The 26,209-nt window shown below is 47.4% G+C and overlaps 1 protein-coding gene across 4 annotated transcripts in view; it reads right to left on the bottom strand.

Annotated features, from left to right (window-relative positions):
* The window catches only part of EXTL3 (exostosin like glycosyltransferase 3), a 109,397-nt gene that overhangs the window by 35,943 nt on the left and 47,245 nt on the right, over positions 1-26,209 (bottom strand). For 2 of the 4 annotated variants that reach the window (XM_058834425.1, XM_058834424.1), the window contains exon 3: positions 10,467-10,569. The exons of the other annotated variants lie outside the window; for them this stretch is intronic. The gene's annotated coding sequence lies outside the window, so the exon portion shown is untranslated. The remainder of the gene's footprint in view (positions 1-10,466; positions 10,570-26,209) is intronic. 4 annotated transcript variants of the gene reach the window in all.

Below are 26,209 nucleotides of genomic sequence, written 5' to 3'. Positions count from 1 at the left end.
TTCAGGACAATTTCCCCCAAACCATTAACAGATAGGAGTTGTAGGAGCCCTTGAAGAAGAGCAGCTGCCCACCAAAATATCTTTTTTTGAAGCAATCAATCACAGACATATTCAGTAGTACAGAGTTTGAACTGGTAAAAAAAATGTGGGGGAAAAAGGAAAGGAAAAACACACCAAACACTCAGTTTCACAGCTTCCTGCAGCTTCCCCAGATGAGCTCTGCAAGTTTCCCAGAGAAGCTGCCCCTGGAAATGTCCAAGGCCAGGCTGGAATGGGGCTTGGAGCAGCCTGGGATGGTGGGAGGTGTCCCTGCCCATGGCAGGGGGATGGAATGGGACGAGCTTTAAGGTTCCTTCCCATACAAATCATTCTGTGATTTTAAGGGATTTCTTTTCACCAGCTTCAAACCCAACCCTTCCTGATTCAGTCCCTGCTCCCTTCTCCAGCATCACACATATCCACAGGGATGGGAATGACAGGACCCACAGCCAGATCACAGCAGATCCAAAGGAACAACAGTCCCAAAGCCACCACGGGAACGAGAAGTGCCACCTTACCTTCTCTGAGCTGCCTGACATCCCACCACATGCTCCTCTCTGCACCAGGCAGTACAAATCTTTCCAATCCTGGCAGCCAGCAGAGTTGGCAGGGAAGCAGAAATACAAGGATCCTACTGCCAAGGGATAATTTCAGCACAAATCTGCACTTCTGCTATTGTCTCCCCCTTCCTGATGGACACCCTGGTTCTCCAGCACACTCCTTTTGTGGAGCAGCCCTCCCTCTCTTTTATCCAGCATCCTCTCTAACATCTTTGTTCTGTTCCCATTCCACTCATTTCCCAAATTTGTGCCTAGTTTCCCTTTTTTTTTTTTTTTTTTTAATTGCTCTCAATATGTCACTCTATATTAGTCAACAGCAGATTTATTTAAACGTGTCAATGCTGTTGCTTAGCAGATCTGACTGTGCTTTACCATTTCAGCCTCCTTCAGAGTCACATGTTCCCCTTCCCAGAGATCCCCAGCATGTTTAGATCACCAGGAAGTTTGAGGAAAACAAAAATAAGTCTGATTCTAAAGGCAGGCCACTAGCCTGCCTGGAAAAACTTCAGGAAAACAAAAAAAAACACCTCCAAAAACAACCAAGAAGAGGCTGCCCAAAAACACACATGATTTTATTGCTCAGTTAGGAAACAGCATCAAGTTCTGGTTTTTCTTCCATTTTCTACTTTTTACCCATGAGTTTCAATAGGAACCCATCAGGTAAATGATCATCCAGAGCTTTGGAAAGGGTCTGATATGGAGCCAGTATCAGCTTTCCCCTGCAGCAGCTAATTTTAGGAAATGGCCTTCAACCAGTCTATAAAAGGCTGGGAACACCCAGGTGAGAGCACGTTCTGACCTTTGAAATTAGATTTGGTTCTTTGCTGAGGCAGAGAGAGAAGATGATGTGTGGTTAAATCCCCCACAGGAGGTTTTCTGCTCGGGCTGAGCTCTCCACAGTGGTGGTGTTGATTTGGTCGTTGCCCCCATGTTCCAGCTTGCACATCCACAGCCTGGTAACCTGAGAGCCCAGCGGCTCCAAGCAGCACCAGCTCCACACATAAACTGTGCCACAGCTGTCCCAAAATCATGATGGGATCATGGAATCACAGAATCATTAAGGGTTGGGAAAGCCCTCTGAGATCACTGAGTCCAGCTAACAACTCAGCCTCCCTGAACCCTCAAGCCCTCCCTAAACCATGTCCCCACACAATAAAATCCTTTATGGAAAAGACTAAGCAAAAACCAACATCACCCTTCTGCAATCCACCGAAGCAGAACAACCCCAAACTCCCAAGAGCACCCCAAAACCTGCTGTGTGGCCACTGACAGATGCCAAATCTGCACATCCATCGAGGGCTCCAACTGTGACATCACCTCCGTGGCTTGGCTCCACTCCAGGTGCATTTCCCACATTGCCCCGAAGCCAAACCTCATCTTCTGCCCCAAAACCTCCAGCTCAGCCACCACCCTGAATCCCTCCCAGCCAGGCTGGTTTAGAATCCCAGAATCCCAGACTGGTTTGGGTTGGAAAAGACCTTAAGGCTGATCTCAGTCCAGCCCCTGCCACAGGGGATGCCACTCACTGGATCAGGTTGCTCAGGGCCCCATCCAACCTGGCTTAAGAGGAATTAAACCCCAGAAACTGATGCCATCAACACAATCTCCAGCAGCTGCTAATTCCACATTCAGAGTGCAGATCACATCCAAAAAAACCAGGTTCACAACCTTGGGAACCGATACCACAACCTGAGACAGCCCAGCCGAAAACAAATCCCGCAGCAGGACCTGCCAGAAGGGCTGCTGATGGGTTTCCAAAAATAACCCAGTCCCTTCTCCACAGTGCCTGATGTCCATTTACTTACAGCCACCTAAAAATAGCCTTTCCCATTGGGATCGATGACAGGAGCTGACAGAAGTGAAAGGAGCTCATCACTCCACAAACACAGGACTAAAGGAGATAAAATACTTTGGAAATACAGCATAGAGAACAATCCTGCTCTGGCCCTGAGACAGCCAGCTGGATGGGCCTAATAATTCTTCTCCAGCACCAGCTGTGATTGAATTTATTTCCATTTGGTGTGATTAAAAAGGAAGAGATAGATAAAAGGGAGAACAAAAAGTCCAAGATTTCAAAAGACACTAAAAATAAAATAGTTTGTGTGAGCTTGGCACCCTACCTTGACAATTTTTATATGTGTCAGCCAAGCTCAATAACCCAAAAGGAAGGCAGAAGTAATTTATAGGGGGGGAAACAGAGGCATGGAAATGTTAAAATTCAATGTTACCAATTCAGTCATCAATGAAATCATCAGCAGGAAGAGGTTTAAAGGGCAGGTGTTCCTGAGGCACCATGACCTGAGATCCCTCTGAATTTACTCTTCATGGAGCCATTTCAATTGTTTCCATTGCCTGGCAAGTGCAGATTGATGCTGAGGAGTCCAGTCCAACCCACCACGAGTTCCAGCTGATCCAAGGGAGCCACTGGGCCGAGCCCGTTCGCTCCTCTCCGGGAAAAGGCGCCTCCTCAAACCTCAAACGCACAAATTTGGCAGCAGGAGGCCTGAAATTAATCCCTTTATTTAAACATTAACGACTTTAAGTGTCTCTAAGCAATTGTAAAGGCTTTATTAGAGAAGGCAATGAAAGCTTGTGAGCAGCCAAGTCAAGAGGAAGCCAAGGTTACCTGCACTCACTTTCTGAGTATCGACTTTGACAGCACAAACTCACCCTGCAGAGAGCTTGTAGCTGGAATAAAGAGGACAGCAACACCTTGCTGCCAGCTGAAGTCTGTGGGCAGGGATGGATGGATGGAGCAAACCCTCCTGGAATCCATCCCCATGGCCACCAAGGGTAAGAAGATGTGCAAACTGAACCTCAGTGACTTGTCTTCTGAAAGCATCCTTGGCAGATGCTGATTACCTTGACAGCAGCGAGGTTTCTGATGCAGTCTCCTGTGTGGATATTCAGTAGGAAAACCAGTGACTGGAACAGGAGCCTGGAGAGCCTCCAGCCCAGCACAGCCAAACCTCAACTGGACAAAGCCTCGAGCAATCTCATCTACCTCTGCCCTAAGCAGGATATTGAATTAGAGACTTCCAAAGATCCCTTCCAAACCTGTTTGTTCTACAATTTAAAGAAATGCCTGAGAGCAGGTGGAAGCCTTTCCTGGACATATCTGAACTAGATAAAGCTGTAATGGATGATAGTAAAAACCTCTCTGTAAGCTTTTTATTGGATGTATGAGCTGGTGGCAGCGAGGAGCCTCCAGCACACTGTGCTTCCCTCCCTCCAGCATTCACCCCTGGAATACATCTCTTCAGTTAAAGACACTTACACCACTTTCACACTAAAATTCAACGTTTTTTAGTGGCATTGTAGGACTTAATACTTGTAGGAGAAAATAAAACATTCATGAGAGCTGTGAGGTTAAATGGGTTGGGCTGGCATTAAAAGACATTCAAGGACAACCTTTTAAGGACCCTGCTCAATCACTACACAATCATTTCCCCAAATCCTTCTATGGATCATCCAATATGCAGAGAGATACACAAGGAGTGCACATCCCATCCTGGATCCTGTCTGCTTGCTGTAGTGGGAGAAAAAAACCTGTCTGAATTGCAGATGTCATCAGGTTTGGCATTTTTTTTAATGCCTCCCTATTACTGGAAAGTAACTATTGAGTTTCACCAAAGTCAAAAGCTCCTCTCAGGTTCATTTCCCTCTCAGCTGCTCCAACAACTGTCTTGCCAAAATCCATAGAAGACAAAATCTATAATTCCTAGGATTCACATTTTGAAACGGCTCCAAGAGCAGAGCAAAGGTTTCACCTTTAAGACACTCTTGCAAGGCACACAGCTATCTCCCTGACTTTGCTGGTCCTGATCCAGATGGGAAAAAAAAAAATCCCAAAGCACAAGTCAGTTTTTTTGCTGACCAGGATTACCTGACTTAGTATCAGCAGCCTTCAAGGACATGGTCCAACACACCCAAGTGGAAATCACCAGTGCTGGATGCAGTTCCCTTAAATCCTCTAAGCCTCTGCTTCTCTGCTGGAACTGCTGATAAACACACTTTCAGACTATTTTCATAAAACTGAAGGTCAGCAAATGATTTTCTAATTAAATCTGTCACATAATTCTCAGCCTGATGCATAACTCAAGCCAGCTCCACCGAGCAGAGCGGCAGGCGGGGGTCAGCTGCCTGTTCTGAGGTGTCACAGGGCTGTGGGGTCACCAGGCCTTGGTGACAGATTCCTCAGAGCCACATCTTGCAGCAAACTGTGTTTTGCAGCCTCTCCAAGCCCTGCACCCACCTCTGCAGTTTGTCCATGTTTGGTGACAGGTTCTTGCTTTGGTGCATCCGTTGGCTCTGCACAGCTCATCCTCCTCCTCCTGCAGCTCCTTGCCCAGGGTGGCTTTGCAGATGAAGGGTGGGAGATGTTGCACTGATCAATTCCCAGCATCTAAAATGATCCTGACTCTTTTCAAAGTCACTCTGAAGAAACACAACAATCCTGCCCCCCAAAAAAAAGTCTCCAGTCTTGGGAGAGTTGTTCTATTTTCAACCAGAGGAGGGCAACCACACACGTTCACAACAGGCACATCCTTCTGCCTGAGACAGAAAATGCACTTTATTCCCATTCCCAACCACTAGAAGAGTTGTCTCATCTTTCCCATTCTGCCTTATTTATGTCAATTCCCTTCCCTGTGATATTTAAAGAGCATCCCCCAGACAGAATCACAGAATTACAGAATGGTTTGGGTTGGGAGGGACCTTGAAGATCATCCAGTTCTACCCCCTACCACAGGCAGGGACACCTTCCACTATCCCAGGCTGCTCCAACCTGGCCTTGGACACCTCCAGGGATCCAGGGGCAGCCACAGCTGCCCTGGCCACCCTGAGCCAGGGCCTCAGCACCTTCTGAGTAAAGAATTTCTTCCTAAAATCCAACTTAACTCTGCCCTCTGTCAGTTTAAAGTAGCAGAATACATTCCTGTGCTAAATAGAACCTGAATTCCTCATTCCTCCTGTTCTGCAGCAGTTCTTGTGGATGGACCCAGAAGCCATCCAGCTTGTCCAAACTGTGTGTGCCACTGACCTCAGGAGAATTCATCAATCCCAGCTGGAAACTCGGGCACTGGGAGCAAGGAAACTGTTTGTGACATGGCTAAAAATACCAAAAGGACTGGGGATATTTTCTCCCTCTCGTGTACTCCTGCCTGCCCTGCTGGCATGAACCCTTCAGAGCCTGGACCAGGCTGCTCTGATGCTCTCCTGCCAATTTTGAATCATGAGATGCAGGGGAAAGGGTTTGCTCAGGAGAGCAAAACCACCCAAACTTTGGTTTATTCTTGAGGCAGAATATCCTGCAAGTAACGCCATTCCTCAGCACTTAGGTGGGAAAGGCAGGAGTTGGTGGGATAGGGCCCAGGTGACTCAGATTTTCACCCTCTCCTCTCTCCCTGTGGACACTTCCACAGCACAAGGCACTGGAGCTACGGGGTGAGACACAGGAATTCACTCAGTACAAGAAATGGAAATTCAGCAACCCCATCAACCCTGATTTTTAAGGATACTCATTTCTCATTATTCTCTGTGCTAATAAAACTAAAACTTTATGAGCTCAGCTAATCTGGGATGTTGTTGCATCATCACCTGATGTTGATGAACAATTATTAAAGAGAAAAAAAACCAAAGAGGCAAACAAATCCATGCTTCTCCTCTGGCCTGGGGTGGTTTTCGGTACCTTTATCAGTGAAAAGGGAGAAGAAGGAGCTCTGTGGTTTTGGTATGGGCTGCTGTGGTCCCAAGGCCTGTTCTCTGGCCCAAATCCAGCCACTTTCATGCTCTTGAGGTTTCTCACCTGCCCAAACACCCAGGCCACATCTGACTCGCCTTGGAGGTTTGGTTCCTGGTAGTGCCAGCTTCTGGATCAATGGCAGCTGGCTGAGGCCACCACTGGGTGGTTCCAGCCTGGATGAGCGAGTGAAGAGCAGCTCCTCATGTCCCAAAGCTGAGCTGTGCACCCACCTGGGAGCAGAGCCTGGCTGGGGAAGGAGTGGGAATCCCAGTTTTACACCACTCCATGGCATTCAGTAACAAATCCCATCAACCTGGGGAGGGTTATTGCTCCAACACGTATAAAAAAGATGCTGAAGTGACAGGGAACTTCCCTTCCCACCTTTTGTGGGGATAACACAAACCAGCAGAGCAGAAAGACATACAAAACATCACTTTTCAAAGCAGCAACAGATTTTTCTGTCAAAGGAGAGATTTCACAAGGATGTCTTGGGTATGGGTGGATTCGTGGCAAAACGAGCAACACGAGAGACACACGGCCATTTCTCTTCTCTGAGTGTTGAAAAGCTTTCAGGAGATTTATAAAATTAGAGCTGCTTGTGTTGAACATCTCAAAGGGAAAAAGGAGGGAGAGGAAGTGTTTCCCTCATGCAGCTCTCCAGCAGCAGCTCCTGATTGTACTCGGTGGGAAACACGGAGAGCTCTCAGCACCTTCCCTCCCATGGAGCTCCAGGAACAGGGGAAGCTCAGCAATTTGCAGGATTTGGGTCCTTGCTTTTGTTCCCCTTCCCTCTCTCCCTTCCCCTTCCTCCCTGTGACAAGCAAGGATGGAAAGACTGAGGAGAACACAGCAATTAAGGAATTTGAAGCCTCGCTAGCAGCTACTCTGAATGCAGGCACATGAAGCAGCAGGATTCTGCTGGTGACATTTGGACCACAAATGAAGTCCCCAAGAGTAATAAACAATCAGGTAAAGAAATCTGGAAAGAAATTACCCAGCACACCTCGTCTTCCTGGCCCCCATGAGATCCATATAAAATGTGTTAATGCATCTGATTATGATCTAAATTATGTACAGAGGCTCCTGCCAAGCACTCTGTGAAGTTTCTTTATTGTTAAGTTGGAAGCTGTTGAAGAATGGTCCAGTCATCGTGTTTCAAATTAGATTTAGGGAAAAAACATTTTCCTACTTTATTGCTGGCTCAGAAGACGGGAGAAGGTCGGGATGTGGGTTCTCTCTGCTGAAGAAAGAGCAGGAGGAGTGGGAAGAGAACAGCTCAAGAGCCAGTCTGTTACCTGTCCTTTACTGTCACCTGAGCTGTGTGGCTTTACTGTACCCACACATGCCAGAGAATTACTGCAGTTTCAGCTTTCTACACATTCTTTTTCCTGCAAGGGGGGTAAAACACCAAGGTGTTCCCGTGCACATTCTCCACAGGCCCAAAAACTTTGAAAGAAAGGATTTATGCAGAGATGGGCTGGCAAAACACCATGTGGGATTTTCCTCACACCTGTGAGGACTACCTGAGCTGTCACTTTTGCTGCCAGTCCTTTGTGCTGCTTGGAGGCAGGTGAAAAAGCTGTTTCTCTCCCCAGCATGCCATAGGAGGACTGGGGCTTTTTAAAATAACTCCCAGGTGTAAATACAAATCTGGGAGAGCATCCATGAGTGTAACTGCAAGCCTGACAACCTCACCTGTGCTGAAAACTCCACCAGCCCAACCTGTGCCTTCTCTTCTGCTGCTGTCTGGCCAAGCCTTTGCTCCATGGATCAGCAGCTCCTTCCTCCTGCAGGATTCCCAAGTCACAGCCAAGGTCACCTTGCCCAGAGGAGCTGGATTTTAAAAGGAGGGTCCCTACAGTTATTAAAAGTCTTCCATCCATTACCTCTGCCCTTCCTAGCTCACAGCTGCAGCCACAACTGCATAAATCCAGACTAAGCAGGGCCCTGTGGAGGTGAAATAGGATATAAATAGTTCTTACAGGTTTGTTTTGCTCTGCATATGCACATAAATCACACACACACACACACATATATATATGACAGATATGTCTGCACCTCATTGAATCATGGAATGATTTGGGCTGGAAAGGACTTTAAAGACAATCCCATTCCACCCCAGCCATGGGCAGGGACACCTTCCACCATCCCAGGGTGCTCCAAACCCTGTTCAAACCTGGTCTTGGACAATTCCAGGGATCCTGGGGCAGCCACAGCTTCCCAGGGCCTCACCACCACTCTTAAAATAAAGAATTTCTTTCTAATATCTAATCTAACCCTGCCAATCTGCAGGAAGTTAGGGATAAGAACAACCATTTCTAGCCACCGTGGTAATGTAGTGGTTTAAACACCCAAAAAATGCTTTAATGTAGGATCACAGGCTGGATGCCAGCCAGGCAACAGCACTGCTTTTAAAGTAGTATTTATCTCCATAAAACACTTCCTAAACAACTCTGTGCTTGAAAATAAAGCCTTGCTAAACAACCAGATTTTAACCTGGAATTCTGCATGCTGGCATTCTCTGCTGCTCCAGGTAAGTCTGATTCCTTTACACAGCATGGTGATTTTCTTTTTAAGGAAAAAAAAAAAGGAATTTTCTCTTTCAGTTTAACTTTGAGGCAAGATGGAAGACCACAGCCTGGCCTCAAAGACCTGAGAGCTTTTGAACTCCAAGTCAACAGGCTCTCACAAGAGCTGAGCTCGAGGGCTGCTCTGGAATAAATCAAAAAAGATTTACTCTTTCACTTGAACAAGGCAGGAAAAAAAAAAAGCTCCATGGATGCACAGATATGGGGGTGGGGAGACAGCTAACAGGTTTAAAAAAATAATAAAAAAAAAGGCAACTTAAGAAGGCCATGATGGTTTGATAGTCACAGTCCCAGAAGCTAAACATCATCCTGCATGGCTGGATTTCCTGCAGGAAATCACAGGCACGGTAGCTAAGCCTGCTGGAAGCTGCTCAGCCCAAGAATATACGGAGCAGATGCTCCCAAGGACACGGCACTCCTGGAGAAATCCTCTGACAGGGAGTCAAAAAGGGACTTGAACTGGCTCTGTGTCATCAGAGAGGAGCAGAGTTCATGGCCAAAAGGCCATGAGAGCACCTAAGGTGATTTGAGCTGTACCACTTCAAGTTTTCCCAAGAGCAGGAGTCAGACTGAGCAGCCAGATTCTGACCTGAGTAACTCTGGTGGCTCCCAGTCACAATCCATGTGCTGCTTCCACTCCAAAACTTGGGCTGAGAGAGCAGGATGCTACTGCCTGGTGGTGTCCTTGTGTCCCTGTGCCAGGAAATGCCATTCCCTGGAACAGGCAGGAGTGACACCTTCACTTCACTCCTGACACCTTTGCTGGAGCCCAAACTCATCAGCAGTTTTGACAATACTCCAGAGCCTGTTTGCCTGAAGGAGCTCTCAGCACAGGGCACAAAATCTCATCCTCTGGCTTCCTTAGAGGAGTGAGAAGAAAACTGGGGAAGGAGAAATGTGCTGCTGGCAGCAATTCCAGCCTCTGCAGTGAGATTGGAAGGCTCCCAGGCAGCCACATACCCCCGCAAGAGCTGTGATCAGCACCCATGGACTAATCCTCACACCTCGATTACAAAGAGTTTGGGGACAAGAATCTGCCCAGAGAATGATGCTGAAGAAGAAGAAAAATGTTCAGAGCCCAACTTCCCCCTGAGCTGTGTGCAGGGATTTGGATCCCGAGGCGCCCAGACACTGAGCTCAGACCATTAGTGACATTCAACACTGCTTTTAAAATCAGAACTGAAAACTGCTGAAACCAGAATATTGTGAAATGCTGCTTCTTTGCCTGCAGTTCTGCCAAATTAATTTGGCTAAAACTTTCAGCAATTAATGGATGATTAAATGAAGGAGCTGATGGCCAAAAAATATGTAAGGGGCTTGATTAAAGCTCTGGGGTTGACACTGTGCTGGTCCCACCCTATTTTTACAAGTTTTTCTCATCTCACCATTATTTCAACTGGGCTATGGGGAGGAGAAGAGTGCTGTTAGAAGGGTGTGAGATGTTCCAGTAAATTATGTAAAAATCCAGATGGGGAAGAAGCAATTTAACTCCAGGTGCAGGGCAGCCTGGCACTGCAGTGCTCCTTTGTGCTTTACCTGTTGTCCCTCAGCTCCTTGGCTCAGACCTGTCCCACATCCCACATCGACTCCTTCACCACCTCTCTTCTTTCTCCCAGCGCTGACCTCAAGGGTTTCCCTCCTGTTTAACAGAAAAACACAGACAAAAACACATGGATTCAAGAAATAAGTTATGCATGGCCTCGAGGCATCGTGCAAGAGAGGCACTGTGACACAAACATTTTCTTCTGGACCTCTCCAAGCAGGGATGGAGCAACTTGGGAGAGTGGAAGTGTCCCTGCCCATGGCAGGGCGTGGAATGAGATGAGTTTTAAGGTCCCTCCCCTCCCAAACCATTCTGGGATTCTGTGATTTATGACGTGGTCTTAAGCCTGGAAGCTCCCACAAGTTTGACATTTTGGGCTGCTGGGGAGTAAGGGAGGCTGAAGGACACTGAAGGGGGAATCAGGAACAAATGAGACCACCTGGAGGAGGGATATTGCAAATCTAAAAAGGAATCAGACGTGGGTCATCAGCTCCCTGCTCCATCAGCTCTGAGCCTGCTTCCAGTCATTCTCAGCTTTCTCAGCTCATTTCACACAAAATTCTGATAATTGACAACTCTCAGGTTACATCCATGCCATCATTTCCCACAAAAATATTAAATGAAATCATTGTCTCCATTGTTCCATAAGTGCCAAGGTCCAAGATCACTGCAAGCCACCCAGCCCGACCTGCTCTGTGACACACCAGAGTTCCACTCACCAAGCCCAGCCTCAAGCCCAGCAATTCCCACCAATTCTTCATCCAGCTTTTTCCCTAGCTCAAATCCTCTCCCAGCCACACCTCTGCTGCAAACAACCCATCTGATTCCAGCAGACAAACAGATAAATAAAATTAAAAGAAAAATAAAATACCTTTCATTAAGAAAAGCCCGAGGCTCCAGGATTATCCTTCTGCTTGGCCATCAGCGGCATTTCCCTTTGTTTTAAAACAAAAAGGGCCATCCACATCCTGCCTTCATCCTCCTACACAGCCTCTGGGACAGCAGAGCATCTCAATCTCCCTCTCCCCACCCTGACTCTCACTGATGTGTTCCATACCCACAGCCTCTCCCCAGTCCCAGCTCCCGGCAGGGAGTCAGGGCTGGTTCTTGGAGGCTGGCGCTGTTTATAAAGGCTGATTCCATCCCCTTCCATCCCTTTCACTTCAGCTGGCAAAACACTTCCTGAGTGCCCACATCTTTGGGATACAAAGAAGGAAAACACATCGTGATGGGAGCTCCTGGCAGGATGCGGCTCCTGGCAGGGCTCCATCCGCACCCGGCTACAAAATGTTTGCAGAAACAAGAGCAGCCACGACCCTTCTACCTCTCCTTCCTTCCCTGATTGCAAAGTTCTTTGCAGGGTTCTCCAGAAATCACGAGAGGAGATGTTACTCAGCAGCCACAGCTGAGGCTTTCGTTCCAATGTGACCTGTGAAATCTCTGCTCCAAACCTCACCCAGCTTTGGACCCAGCACGGCCCTCGCCGCCTCTCCCCGGGCTGGAGATGTTTTATGGCAAGCTTGGAATGCTGAGAGTTTACAAAACAAAAATCTGTTTGGTTTTTTTTTTCCTTCAAAGCCACCAATTATTCCGAGTCCCTGTGAAACTCTGGCCACTCGGGGCAAAGGAGCCAAGGAATCATCAGGCAGTGGGGATGCCCAAATCTATCAGTGGAACAAATCGCTCTCCTGAGAGCCACAGAACTGTTTGAAATAGAAAAACCTCAGAGATCATCTCACTTCAACCCCCTTTCAACACCTTTCACTAGAAGAGGGCTTAAGAGTTTTTTTTTAAAGGTCTGATTTTAATGTAAGCTCTGGAAAACATCAGGCTCTTCATAGAATAAATGCCACTTTATGATTAAAGTGAAGGCCCGTGTCTAATAAACACTATATAATTAATATGATGTAAAAATTCCAGCATATGTTAATATTTTATTCTGATCATTCTCATTAAAGCAATAACAGCACCCCAGCACAGGCTCACCCCCCCAAAAAAAGGTGGTTTCTCCCTACTCTCCATCAAAGAGGTGGCAAGTCACTGTTCTAACTTCATTTTATATTTTATTACTTCTTACAAGCCAGCTATGCTAAAAGGTTGCACCAGTAATTTAAACTGCAGTTGTCAGCAGAAGTGAAGGACATTGTGGGATACATTTTATTCCAGCTCTTTTATTGCCTGGCTCCTTGGAGTGATTCAAGCAGCTTAAGGATTTTAGAGGCTCTGTCACAACAGTTTCTGGCCCGTTGCAAGCTGCTATGTGAACAGAAAATAAAAAGTACCCAAAAACTTCAACTTTCAAAGAACTGGCTGGACCAGCAGAAGCTGCTCAAGACTCAGCAACTCCTGAATGCCACCAAATTGTTCCCTCACGACAACAGGCACTCTCTGCAATGTTATTCCCATTTGGCAGAAGGGGAGGGGCATCTATAAAAGGGGGAAATGCTGATTTCTGCGGCTCTGCCAAGCCACGGGAGCACACAGAAACACGTCGTGACTCTCCCCACCATCAGCAGCCAGCAGGGCTCTGTCACATCTGCAGGTGACAAACTGGGGACAGGAGCACTACAAGGCTGGCACAGACCCAATCCAGGAAAGCCTCCAGCAGCGCTGGCCAGCGAAGAAATGTTTTGAAGAGAGTTCTGAGACAGCAGGCGCCTGCTTTCCATCCCAGCAGCACCCCGGGGTTCTGCTGGATTCTTCCCTACAGATGATCAAAAAGCAAATTAATTCCTTGACCTCAGGGACCAAGCCCTTCTCCTCACCAGCCCAAGCTGGTGGGAGATGTTGGTTTTCATCCCCATCCAGCTGCCCTGGACACTGCAGGGCTGGAGGGGGAGAACATCCCGCTGCTGAGAGATGTGCTGGCTGCTTGCCTGGCACAGCACTCCATTCCAGCTCCCACTAGGGGAACTATCCCAGAAAAGCAGGGAAATGCTGCTTTGTGGGAGCATGGAAGGTCAAAGCACTGCAGAGTGCAGTGTGACTGAGCCCGGTGTCCCCAGTGTGACTGAGCCTGGTGTCCCCAGTGCAACTGAGCCCGGTGTCCCCAGTGTGACTGAGCCTGGTGTCCCCAGTGTGACTGAGCCCAGTGTCCCCAGTGCAACTGAGCCCGGTGTCCCCAGTGTGACTGAGCCCGGTGTCCCCAGTGTGACTGAGCCCAGTGTCCCCAGTGCTCCCCAGGGTGCTGAGCTCCCCTGAGGTCCCCATCTCCTGCCATGAAACACACGTGGGTCACCTTCCCCCTCCTCCTGGGGGTTTGCAGGGAGGGAGATCCATGGCTGAGATCCTGCAAGGGCTCACAGGGCCATGGGGTCACCTGCACTGATCCTGGCTCAGCGTGGAGGGGACACTGCTGGACCACTCTGTGCCACGGGCAGAGGAGAGAAATCCTCATCCTCACCCCAACCTGGCCTTGGGCACTTCCAGGGATCCAGGGACAGCTTCAGCTCCTCTGGGCACCCTGTGCCAGAGCCCTCCCCACCCTCCCAGCCAAGAATCTCTGCTCAATATCCCACCCAGCCCTGCCCTCTGGCAGTGGGAAGCCAGCAGAAGACGATCAGAATGTGCCCACACCAGTATTGGAGCATGGATCATTCTCCTGGATCATCCCCCTTCAGCACATGCAGACACTGCCAGGAGAGATCTGTGGTTCCCAGAGCTTAAAAATCTGTCAGGACAAGCAAAACTTACTTTGTAAAGAAACACCTTTTAAGCAGAGGGAAAGTTCTTAAACCTGGACTTTGGCATTTTTAAGTTTGGGACATGTTTTAATGTGTTAAAAAAAAAAAGTTTTTCAGGTCACCTTTGATGCAGAGTTGTCTGGAAGGGAGAGGCTGTCAGCTGGTGTCTTAGCAAGGGAATATCTGTTCCCTGGGCACAGACTCAGAGCCTTGTGAACCCCCTGTGGCACCTGAATATTCCATGTTTGTACTCCAAGCCCCACAGACTCTCCTTTGATGTGGTGAACTGCAGCTCCTGAAGGTCTCTGGAGATCACAGGAATCTACATGATGGGATGTATTTAGTGGATAAGGAGCCTTCCATCCTTTGAAACAGAACTTTGCTGTTGTTATATTTTAAAAAAAAACATTTTAAATGCATTTTTTTTCCATGCCTGATGCAGAGAGCAGCTTTGGAGAGATGCCCAGGAAGGCTCCTCTGCTCCACGGGGAATCCAACCCTGCTCTTACACACATGGTCTCCTCCTGGCCTCTCCTGCTCGCTGCTCCAACATAAACAAGTCAGACTTACATCCTCCTGGAAATTAAACCCAGCCTCTCAGACATGTACACAGATCTCCTCCTGCCCTGCAGGAAACAGGGAGGGAGAATTTGCAGCCCCAGGTGCCCAGAGCAATTCCTGTCCATGGGGGCTGGGGCAGGAGTGGAACACACAGCACTAAATGGCATCTTGGGATATTTAACGCTCTCACTTCTCACCTCATCTCCTCACCAGCCAGAGAAATTTGTCCATTTTCCTCTGCTCATCCTCACAGTGTTCACCAAAAAGCTTTTTCCTTTATTCCTGGTCACAAAAACATCCTGATCTTACTCTCCCCTGACAATTATCTCCACTTGCTTCCCTATTTTCTCTTCTTTCAAGGCTCTCATCCTGGCTGGTTTTTTCCTTCCCTCACCTGCCTGTACCACCATCATTTTTCCCACTGTCAGAGGTGTCACTGCCAATCTAAAATTTGCTTTCAGTACAGTTAATTTAAGCTCATTCTCCTGCACTAAGGCAGACAAATATTACAACCTAATACAGAAATATGCCCTGGAAACCATTCCTGGGATGATCCAAGCTGAGCTGAAGGCCAACATGATGGAGACAGAGCAACACAAGCCCAGACCCACAGCTTTGGAAAGCATTCCTGGCACTCCCATTCCAAGTGCCATTAAGGAGATGCCAAAGTCCAGCAGATGTTTGGACAACACAAAACGTTAAACTGAGCTATGATATTTAAGAGCAGAAAAGTTTCCCAGGCTAATTCAGGCAACGTGTTCCATAAAACTGGCAAAAAAACCATCAGGGTCCATTAACTGCATTTGTTCCTGATTTGTTTGTGCACAGAGGTTACCCAGCATATTAATCCTCCAGAAAAACAACATGTAAAGCAGGGCTGGAAATGAAGGAGTGCTTGGGAATCCTGTTATTATGAGGAGGATAACGCAGGAGGGGTCTGTGGGGGGAGAAACCCCCACAAGAAAACTCCAGAGAGCCCTTATTTACCTTCCACTCAGCAAACAAAATCCCACCAACAGGGAAATTAAAACCTGTTGTTGAAAGCAGAGAGAAAGTCAAAGATTTTATGATCCCCCTGCGAGAAAGGAATTTTAACAGGCTGGTGAAGGATAAACTGTTAGTTTCTTCCATAAACCTGAACAAAAGCAATTGATTTCCCAGAAACAAATTGGGAAATTATCCCCCCTGGCCCCAAGAGTCAAGTCCAAACCTGCCACTAAAGTTTCTCCTGCTTTTTTCTTATCCTGTACCTTCCCAGACTTTGCTGGGCTGGGTTCAGACTCATGATCCAAATTCAGGCAGGTTGGAGATGCCCTAAAAGCTGCTGAGTCACTGGAAGGGAAAGGGATTTAAGCTAATAATTTACCTTCCATCAGGAGCCTGCCAGCACACAAGGCAGGGTGCAACTCATGCTGGAAATGCTCCACTGAGAGCATCCCAGATGCCACAATTCCCCTTTCATGCAGGAGACACAACTCTCAGCCTTGACCCTTGGACGGCCAAGTGACCACTGAAATCCCAAATGGACAAAGGTTCCCTTTAAAAATCCCTGAATTCCCCCAGCAAGCTCAAGTCTGCAAATCCAGCTGATAGAGAGGGCTTTGCATAGGAAAAGGAGGAATGCACAGGGATTTCCAACATGGAAATGAGGGTGGATAAGGAAAACAGGACATTTACTGTGGAACTGTTACTCCTAACGTTTATCAACAAGGAGTAACAAGACAAAAGACAATATTTAAATGGGGTATTATGAATAATTTCTTCCCCAAAAGAGTTTTCCAGCCCTGGTTCAGCTGCCCAGGGCAGTGGAGGGATTTTAAAACTGTGTGGGTGTGGCACTTGGGGACAGGGGTCACTGGTGGCTTTGGCAGTGCTGGGGGATGGTTGGACTCAATAATCTTAGAGAAATTTTCCAACCTAAATGGTTCCATGATTAAGATTTATTTTTGAGAGGAAAGAATGATTTTTCCCCACCCCCCTTATCTAACTCAGGAAACCTGTGTTAAAGAAATTACTTTGCACATTCTTCAGATGCTCAAGACATTCAGGGATAAAAACTGGACCTTCAAATTAAGGTTCTTAATGTTCCTCTTCACCTGAAGCAACAGCTGGGGATATCACAAATCCTTTTCACCTTAAACCAGATGAAAATTAGCATGAAAGTGAGCAGGGGTAAATGAACTGCTGCAAAGAATAACTCCAGGCACATCAGAATCTGTCTTGGCACAGCTCTTCCTTCTCCAGCAGGAAGAACACATAAAAGTGGCAACAATCCCCTTCCACAAAATTGTCCTAAGCTCCCAGCCCACTGCCAAAATTCATTGGAAAGGAACTGGTCCAAACAAAAACTTCCAGGATTTCAATGACAGCATTTTGCTTTCACAGAAGAAAAGGTGCCTTGAGATTTTGTCTTCAAGAAAGGGAATGGAAACTTCCTTTTGCTCATTGCCACCCAACTGCTGTCACCCTCTCTTGACCTCAGCACTCCCACAGGTAAAGAAAAAGCGAGTTCAACCTCCAAAGATAAATTCAGAGGCAGCAAATCCACCCCTTCCTGGGAGTTTGCTGCGGTGATCAATCCCAGCCCATGTCCACCCTTCAATGTCACCTTCCAAACAGCCTCTCCCCACCCTCCCTTCCTCCCTCTCCAGGACTCTGCAGCACCCAGCAGCCTCTCACCAGAGAGGGGACTCAAATTTTCTCTCCTGACTCATAAACACAGTGAGAGAGTTTAAAAGTTCAGCTCTGGATATTTTCACCCTGATCCAAAAGCTGCCCTGCTGCTCCTTCTGCAGGATTCCCAGCTTTTCCCATATCTATTTTAACATACGAGCTAAGCATCAGAGCTAAATAAGCTTCTTCAGCAGTATTTTCAGAAATTTCTGGATTAAAAACATCCTTTGTTCCTATTTCCCAGCTCACATGTCCATAGATGGCATTAAACACTTCTTATTCTGGGAACTGAAGCAGATTTGGCTGCTGAGTCCAACCACAAGTACCTTTGCACAGCAGCTGCTCCTGGAGGGCTGAGCCCTCTGCCCTGGCACAGCCCCCTCTGCTCGCTCCATCCTCCAGTTTAAAAATCAGCTGGACTGCTCCAAGTCATTTATCATATTCTTGGAGCTATTTATTACTCCACTGGTGTTGTGAACTCCACAGATTTTCTTGTTCTCTGTACTTGATGAAAATCACAAGGGCCACGATGCAGCTTCTCCTAAGAACTCCCATGACCATATTTACAGCTTTATCACAACCCTTCCATGACTTTTATTTCCTATCCTGGTGAAAAAAGAGCAGAGACAGGGCCTCACATGATCTTCATGACAGCTCTGATCACACAAAGATGGATTTGTTCAGAGCAGCTCACAGAGAACCCACTCCTCCCTATAAGCACAAATTTTACACTCAATTTCTTTTCACTACGGACAAGAGAAAACTGATTAAGCACAAGAAGAGGTCCCTAAAAAATGAATCTGCTTATCTGCTCTCTATCAAACAAAAATAACCTGAAAAACTGGCAAATCTAAGTGTTTGCCCAGCAGATCATCCTTCAGTGGCTCTCACATTTTCCTCCTGCTACCTGGAACTCCTGCAGGCCTTTGTCACCACAGGAACGATGTGATACAGATTTTAATTCTGTAACTTCAACACGTACAAAAGCTTTGTTAGAAGGCTGTGAAAGTCCAGAGCTCTGCTGCATTTTGTCACAGCAAATCAGGTCCAAAATACTCTGTAATGCCTCACCATATTTATTTTTCTTGCAGGTCAGCACCACCTCCACCAAGAGAAAAAGAAGGGTTTTTATCCCCCCTGTCCCCATGGAGGCTCCAAGCCAAGAGTCCAATGTCCCATCCCACCTCCAGCCTGGATTCTTGCAGAAATCCAATTTGTACAACTGTGTTTTCTGACATCTCTTCTAAAATCTGAAGCTGTTTCAACCCAAATTTAGCCGGGGATGAAGCTCTCAAGGCACCAGCATTGTCCTTCCACAAGGACAGGAGCCTCAGAGGATGCACAAGGAACGGCAGCTCCTGCTCGTGGAGGGATGCCTCAAATTTTAATATAGCACAGAATGGTTTGTGTTGAAAGGGACCCAAAAGTTCATCCAGTTCCACCCCCTGTCACAGGCAGAGACATTTTCCACTACCCCAGCTTGCCTCAAACCCCATCCAGCCCAGCCTTAAACACTTCCACATTTATATACAGGTTTATTTTATCATCTTCACCAGAACACACCTCTATGTACACACGTATTTTCACATACACAGAGAGGGCAGGTCCCACTGAATTCCATCATCCCTGCAAAACTAAACCCAGGGTTTAGTTTTTTAGATTTTTAGATCCAAAGCAGTGCTCTGGGAAGAGGATTTCTGAGGAGATTGTTTCCAGCAGCTTCCCCAAAATGACACAGCCCATGGGAACAGCAAGGACAGGATCCAACCCGAGGGTGATATTCAGTGATGATTAAGAAACTATTTTTCTCCCCCTTAATTCCCTGCTTTTATTCCCTCAGTGTTTCCAAACTGGCCCAGCTTTGGTGGATTTTTATGGGAACTGCAAATGAGGTATTTGCCAACCATCCAATCATTGCACCCTGACTTGAATTGGTCACCCTGCCTTTATTTGTATTTATTTTTAATTGTAAGGAAATTTATTTTCTCAGTCTCATCTTCCAAAACAGCTGAACAGTTTTCATTATAGTCTTCCCAAAAAGCACCAGCAAGCAACGAGTTGGAATGTTCTGCCTGAAGTTTGACATAATGTGAACAACTGAAAATAGGATTTTCAAACACAGAAGCAGCTTAGGAATGCCACCATTCCCCTCTCCCAGATGAAGAACATCCATCATGTTCTTCACCCACCCTTCTCTGCTGGTTTGCTTTGCTGCAATCCCCAAATTTAGGCTGCCTGATCCTTTGGAAAAGACCTCAACAGTTTATTTGTCCATAAAATACACATCAGTGCTGCTTTGCACCCAAAACCATCCATTTTAGCCACGATGGTATTGGTTTCACACAGCCACCCCAACAAGTTTTTAAAAATTCCCTTTAGATGCCCATGCACAGGCCACCAGCAGGATTTCTGAGCAGGCAGAACATGAATATGTGTGTTGTGATGCACAATTCACATTTCCATAATCAGGATTTCACGTTACTCAAAAGCAATTTGATGTTTAGTTTGTGTTTGTTGATTGTTTTTTTTTTTTTCAGTCTCCAGCAAACCCTGGAGCTGGGGATGAAGGAGAGGAAGGGCAGGTCAAACATGACCAGACACTGTTTTTACATGATCCATGCCCAATTTTCTTTCTCCACAGCCAAGCAACAAGAAATTCCCCCTGACAAAAATCAGATGGCACCGTAACCAAGGCCACCATGAATAATAAGGAATGGAAAGGAGAAGGGATGAATGGGGCAGGGTGCTGACACATCTGATGCTGCCACTCTTGTCAGCTCATTATTTGAGGCAGCCTGGGCTCCCCATGAGTTCCCATGGAGCACTGATGACTTAATCAAGGGACCTCCCTGGGGCTGAGGGAGATGCTCATGAATAACAGCATCAAATCACAGCCTGGGAAATCAGTGGCACCCTATGGGAAATTGATGGGATCAGCTGATAAATCCTTAAAGCAGTTAAGTGGTGCCTCCATCCTGCCTCATACCAAGAAATTGCCCTGACTAGAGCTGGAGGCTCAAGGAATGCTAAAAAGCCAAAAGTGGGGAGCTGGGCTCCAGAAGTCTGGAGAAAAACTGACCCACGCTTTTGGAGGGACAGGACACAGGGAATGGCCTCCAGCTGCCAGAGGGCAGGGATGGATGGGATATTGGGAAGGAATTGTTCCCTGTGAGGGTGGGCAGGCCCTGGCACAGGGTGCCCAGAGAAGCTGTGGCTGCCCCTGGATCCCTGGAAGTGTCCAAGGCCAGGTTGGAGGAGGTTGGAGCAGCCTGGGACAGTGGGAGGTGTCCCTGCCCATGGCAGGGGATGGGATGAGATGATCTCCAAAGTCCCTTCCAACCCAAACTGTTCTGGGATCCCATGGTTCTAAGGCAGGAGTGTTTGTGCACACACCCACAGGCACACCAATTCCAAAGTTCAAAGCACAATTTTTGAGCTATCTCATTTTCAAGCCAAACCTGACGGCAACTTTACAGTCACCAAGCTCCTGGTGCACACTCAGGGCTGCAAAATCTGCAATGACTTCAAATTCTGTACTATTAACATATTCTCCATATTAATCTTCCCCAAATGATCCATACTGGGAATTTGTGTGTGAGTCAGTATTAAAATCCACTGTAACTGTGTCTCTGAGCATGTCATGGAGCTTAAATACAGGCGAGCAGAGGGCATTAAGAGGCTGCTGAGAATCATTTTCAAGCACATTGGAAAGGACAAACTGTTTTTATGAGTGTGTGTTTTACAGGCTGTTTTTTCAAATTAAATCTAAAATAGTTCCCAGATGGAACCTGTATCATTCCAACTTCAATCTAAGGAATATTTTATTTTATGAAATAAAAAAAAATAAAAAAATAAAATAATAGAAGAGGTGAAAGTCTAGAAAATCTGACTCCACTAAAAGGCCAATAGTGTCTTGTGCTGCTCAGAGAAGACTCAGAGACAAAAAAAAACCTTGAGATTTTTTTCTGAGCAAAGATTCAGATAATAAGGAAGCTGTCCTAAAACAGTAGCATCAAAGTTTGTCCTTAATTCCACAATGAGTGCATCAGACTGTGGCAAATTTCTTTACAAAGCTCCAGGCACCCACAAGGCAGCTGGAGAGAAAAAAGGATTCCCTTGCCCACCGTGTTCTCATCCACTGCTTCCAAGCAGCTCTCCTCCTGCAAATCAGTATTTTCCATTATTTTTCATAATTCCATATAGCTGTAACATGGCTCTAAGACTCTAACCTGACTCACAGCACCTCCAAAGCTGGAATTCAGCTTTTAACGAGCATCAGCAACGATGGTCCAAGCTCATCTCTGATTCCAGTGCTGGAGAGGTGATGCAGATCCCTCAGGTTTTGTCAAGCCAACTAATGCTTGGGAAAACAGAGAGCAGGAGATGAAACCAGGATGCTTGGAGCTGTAGATGAGGGTAAAAATGCAATTGGCACCTGGCTTGATTTACATCTCCCACATACTCGTAATTTGGTCTGAACAAACGTAGGAGGGGTTTGATTACAGGACCCCAGGGATGGAAAAAGCAACTCCCTTGGCAACTTCCAGCCTGGCTGCTACAGGACAGGAGGGAATAGGAGGGGAATCAGTACAAACTCCTGCTCTTCCACGATGCAGAAGGAATAACTCCTGTGCTTTACCCACTGAGCACGGTTTGGTCTTACTCCCCCTCCAGTCAGGATGGCCACAGGCCTCTCCCCAACACCTCCTGGGTGCCCTGGCCATATTCCAGTCAAGAAACCATGGCTATCCATGGATAAACAACAGCCCAGCACTCCTCAGCATGGCACCCTCCAGCCCTCTGCCAGAGCCAGATCCCCAGGGATCACCAGGGAACAGAGTGGAAACAAACTGATGTGCTTAGGAAGAAATGCTTGGGAGGAACCGAAAGCAGACTCACATTTCCTTTACTCTCATTTCCTCTCCCTTACTCCAGCTCCTGGCTCTTCTTCTGGCCCAGCCTTCTTCAATTCCTCATCCATTACAGAATCATGGAATATCCAGAGTTGGACCCATGAGGATCTCAATCCAAGCCCTGGCCCTGCACAGCACCCCAACAATCCCACCCTGGGCATCCCTGAGACGCTCTGGCAGCTTTGGGAATGTCACCATTCCCTGGGGAGCTGTTCCAGTGTCCCACCACCCTCAGGGGGAAGAACCTGTTCCTGATACCCAACCTAACCCTCCCCTGGCACAGCTCCAGCTGTCCCCTGTGTCCTGTCCCTGCTCATGGAGAGATCAGAGCTGCCCCACTGCTGCCCCTCAGGAGGAATTATCCACCCACCCTCCCTCCTTTTTGACGTCCTCCCACCCACACCAAATCCCAGCCTACATTACAAATTCTGCTGAGCACAGAGATCCCATTACAGCAAATTACCAAAATGTTGCTCTGCTTTGCAGCTTAGAGAGGATTGAGTTATGCCCCAGCTAACTCCTGTCAGTACCATCAGGAAAGCTCCACTCTGCCTGATGAGGGACAAAACCGTTCTGGACAAACTGGAGAGCTGGGGAGGGAAGAGTTTTGATTGAAAAACGATCTCATAACTGGGTAGAAATAGTGCTGTCAGCAGCAGCCAGACACACCATGCCAGAAGGAGTTATCCCTTCTCCAAACAATTTTAGGCAGCGCAGTCAGGAGTGGCCACACCAGCTTATTCCACGCTTGCTCCCTCCTAAAATCAATTTTCCAGCCGCACATCCATAGTTCACCCGCCAAGTGGCCGTGTCTTCGCTGTATTCACAGCCCTGACTCCCCCTGGTCGGAGCAGGGAGCTCTCCCTGGAGCTGGGATTAAACACAGACATCTCCAAGGAGGGATCTTTCCCCTTTCCATGTCACCAGTCCCACCACTCTTTGCTACTGGAATCACCAAACAGCCTCTTGAAACCCCAACCTCACGTGAGGTTCTGCCGGCAAGCACAGCACAAAGTGCAGGTTTCCATATTCATTTCTGCTCCCTGAAAACCCTAGGACACAACAAGAGCAGAATAATAATATCAATTACTGGTATTTGATGTGGTTATTTCAGAGCCAATTAACATAATGAACCTCTGTCTCTTTCAGATAAGCAATCTCAGAGCACTCCAGTTAAAGGTGAGGGGCTGAAGCACAGAACAAGAATGTTAAGCACTGATTACAGGAATGGAATTGGGAAAGATTTCCACACAGTCCTGCCTCCAAAAATCCACCTCCCAGCCCCTCTCTGCCTCCACACACACACACACACACACCAAGGAGGATCTGGAGTGTTTTTTATCTGTATTTTGATGGCACGCTGAGGGATTAGAGCTGGAAGTTTTTTATGACAAAGCTCCTGAGCCCACCCAAACCCAGCAGCCAAGAATTCAGAGAAAAACAAGGAAAGGAAAAATCAGCAAGTTCTGGGTGAGAAGCAGCACATTCCACCTGCTGCATGATGGAGAATTCCCTTCACCAGAGGTACAGATCCATCCCTCTCACAGGGAACATACCTGGAGCCATGTGTGCTGTTTGCTCCATGCTGTGTCCTCTGCAAAATGTGGCCACTACAGGAGACTACAAAGGACCCCCCCTTGACACACATTTGTGGCACTTCAAATCATCACAGAATGGTCTGGGTTAAAGGGACCTGAAAGATCATTTTGTCAAAGACTCTTAAAAAATCAATTCCCATCCATGGGCAGGGACACCTCCCACTATCCCAGGTTGATCCAAGCCCTGGCCTTGGACACTTCCAGGGATCCAGGGACAGCCACAGCTTCTCTGGGCACTCTGTGCCAGGGCCTCCCCACCCTCACAGGGAACAATTCCTTCCCAATATCCCATCCATCCCTGCCCTCTGGCACTGGGAAGCCATTCCCTGTGTCCTGTCCCTCCATCCCTTGTCCCCAGTCCCTCTCCAGCTCTCCTGGAGCCCCTTTAGGCCCTGGAAGGGGCTCTGAGCTCTCCCTGGATCCTTCTCCAGGTGAGCACCCCCAGCTCTCCCAGCCTGGCTCCAGAGCAGAGGGGCTCCACCCCTTGGAACATCTCTGTGGCCTCCTCTAACCCACTCTAACAGATCCACATCCTCCTTGTGCCAAGCATTCCAGTTCTGGGGGAATAAAAACATCACACTAACATCCAGCACACTAAGTTTGGGGAAAAGAGCTCACTTATGACTTCCCCTGAACATAAATCTTCCTGCTCAATCAGTTACAAGAGCACTTGTGGGGTGAACATGAGAATTCACCGTGTCACAGAGCTGTCCAAGCCTGTCCATTCAGGACAACCTGGATTTCTCCAGCCACACATGGAGCTCAGAGAGCCCCAGCAGACCAGTCCAAGCTCACAGTGCCATGGGAAGGGGACTTGAGGGTGGCAGAGCTCAGGCCACCAGCGTGAGAACGGGCTGGAACAGCCACACCACAGCAATGTGGGTTTCCTGATTTTGAAGCCGCCAAAACGGTTTCAATCTTTTTTTTTTTTTATTCTCTTCTTTGAAATTAACTAAAAGTGTGGGTACCCTGAGTGCAAACAACAAGAGAAGGAAGTTAAAAAACATAGGAGGAAAAAAATAAAATGAAATCAGGGTGTATGGCCTCTGCCTACAAACTCAACGTGTCTCCTCATCCCCCATTCCTCATCCAGGTCACTTCTCTCCTTTGCTTCCAACTCCACCACAATCCTGATTCCATTTCTCACTTCCTACACATCTGTCCTTCTCTGTCTCATCACTGAAGTGCTCCAGGAGGCTCCAGTAAATGCATCAGGATTTCACCCTACACTTTGTGTAGAGTCACCCCAAAATGCTGATCCTTGCTGAAGCTCCACACAAGAGACCCACAATACCCACAAAAACCAGGCAGCCCAAGAAGAACAAACCATGAACATGAAAGATTCAAAACACTGGCTGGGCTTTACCCAGACACCTGAAGGGCACAACCTGCCCATGGGAGGGGGTTGGAACTACATTTTTAGGGTCCCTGAAAACCCAAATCCTGTGTTTCCATGATTTCTACTCTTGAGCAGCAAGGTTCCATCACATTTAATAACCATAAATCTCACAGCTCCTCAAATAATACAAACTGTAGACACACAAAATGTGAGTCTAAGCTTGTGAAATGAACAGAGTTTGCACTAAAGCTCGTGCTCCCAGGACCAACAATAGGTTTCAGTGAGGATCAAATTAACAAATTGATGAAAATAACATGAGGTTTGACTTTCAGACAAGGTCTCAGCAGTACAATCTGAGTGCTGGAATGGCCACAGCTACACTTTGGGTTAAGCTGTGGCTGCCCCTGGATCCCTGGAAGTGTCCCAGGCCAGGTTGGAGCAACCTGGGATGGAGGAAGGTGTCCCTGCTCATGGCAGGAGTGGAATGGAATGAGCTTTAAGGTCCTTCCAACCCAAACCATTCTGGGATTCTAAGCTCAGTCATCACCTCCAAGCTGTCACATCAAACAGCAAACAGGAGTTTTGATGTTTATTTGATGTTTATTTGGCTACAGACTAACAAGGAACCCGGCTGAACATGCCCAGGGCTCTTGGCCACTGCCTTGGTGTACAACCAGAAGCACCAATTACCAGAACTTTGAGATACCTTGAAGGCACTAATTAGGCCAATTAAGGCAAGAAGGAGCTAAATGACTTGCCCAAGGCCATGGAAGGCAGAGACCAAGTGGTGTTTAGGAGTCTTGTTCACAGCCCTGTCCCCCAAGCCCTGAGAGGACCCCCGCAGACCAATTCACAGGGGTGAGAAAGCTGTGCTGCAGCCAAAACAGCTCCTCTCTCCCCTCTCCCTCCCTCTCTGCCCACAAATACAAGAGGTTTTGATGAGTGATTTCAGATATTCAGCCTGACTTA

This window comes from Poecile atricapillus, chromosome 3, assembly GCF_030490865.1.
Source record: "Poecile atricapillus isolate bPoeAtr1 chromosome 3, bPoeAtr1.hap1, whole genome shotgun sequence".
NCBI lineage: Eukaryota > Metazoa > Chordata > Aves > Passeriformes > Paridae > Poecile > Poecile atricapillus.
Note: the sequence above shows the minus strand (reverse complement) of the source record. Positions and strands in the feature narration are given on the sequence as shown.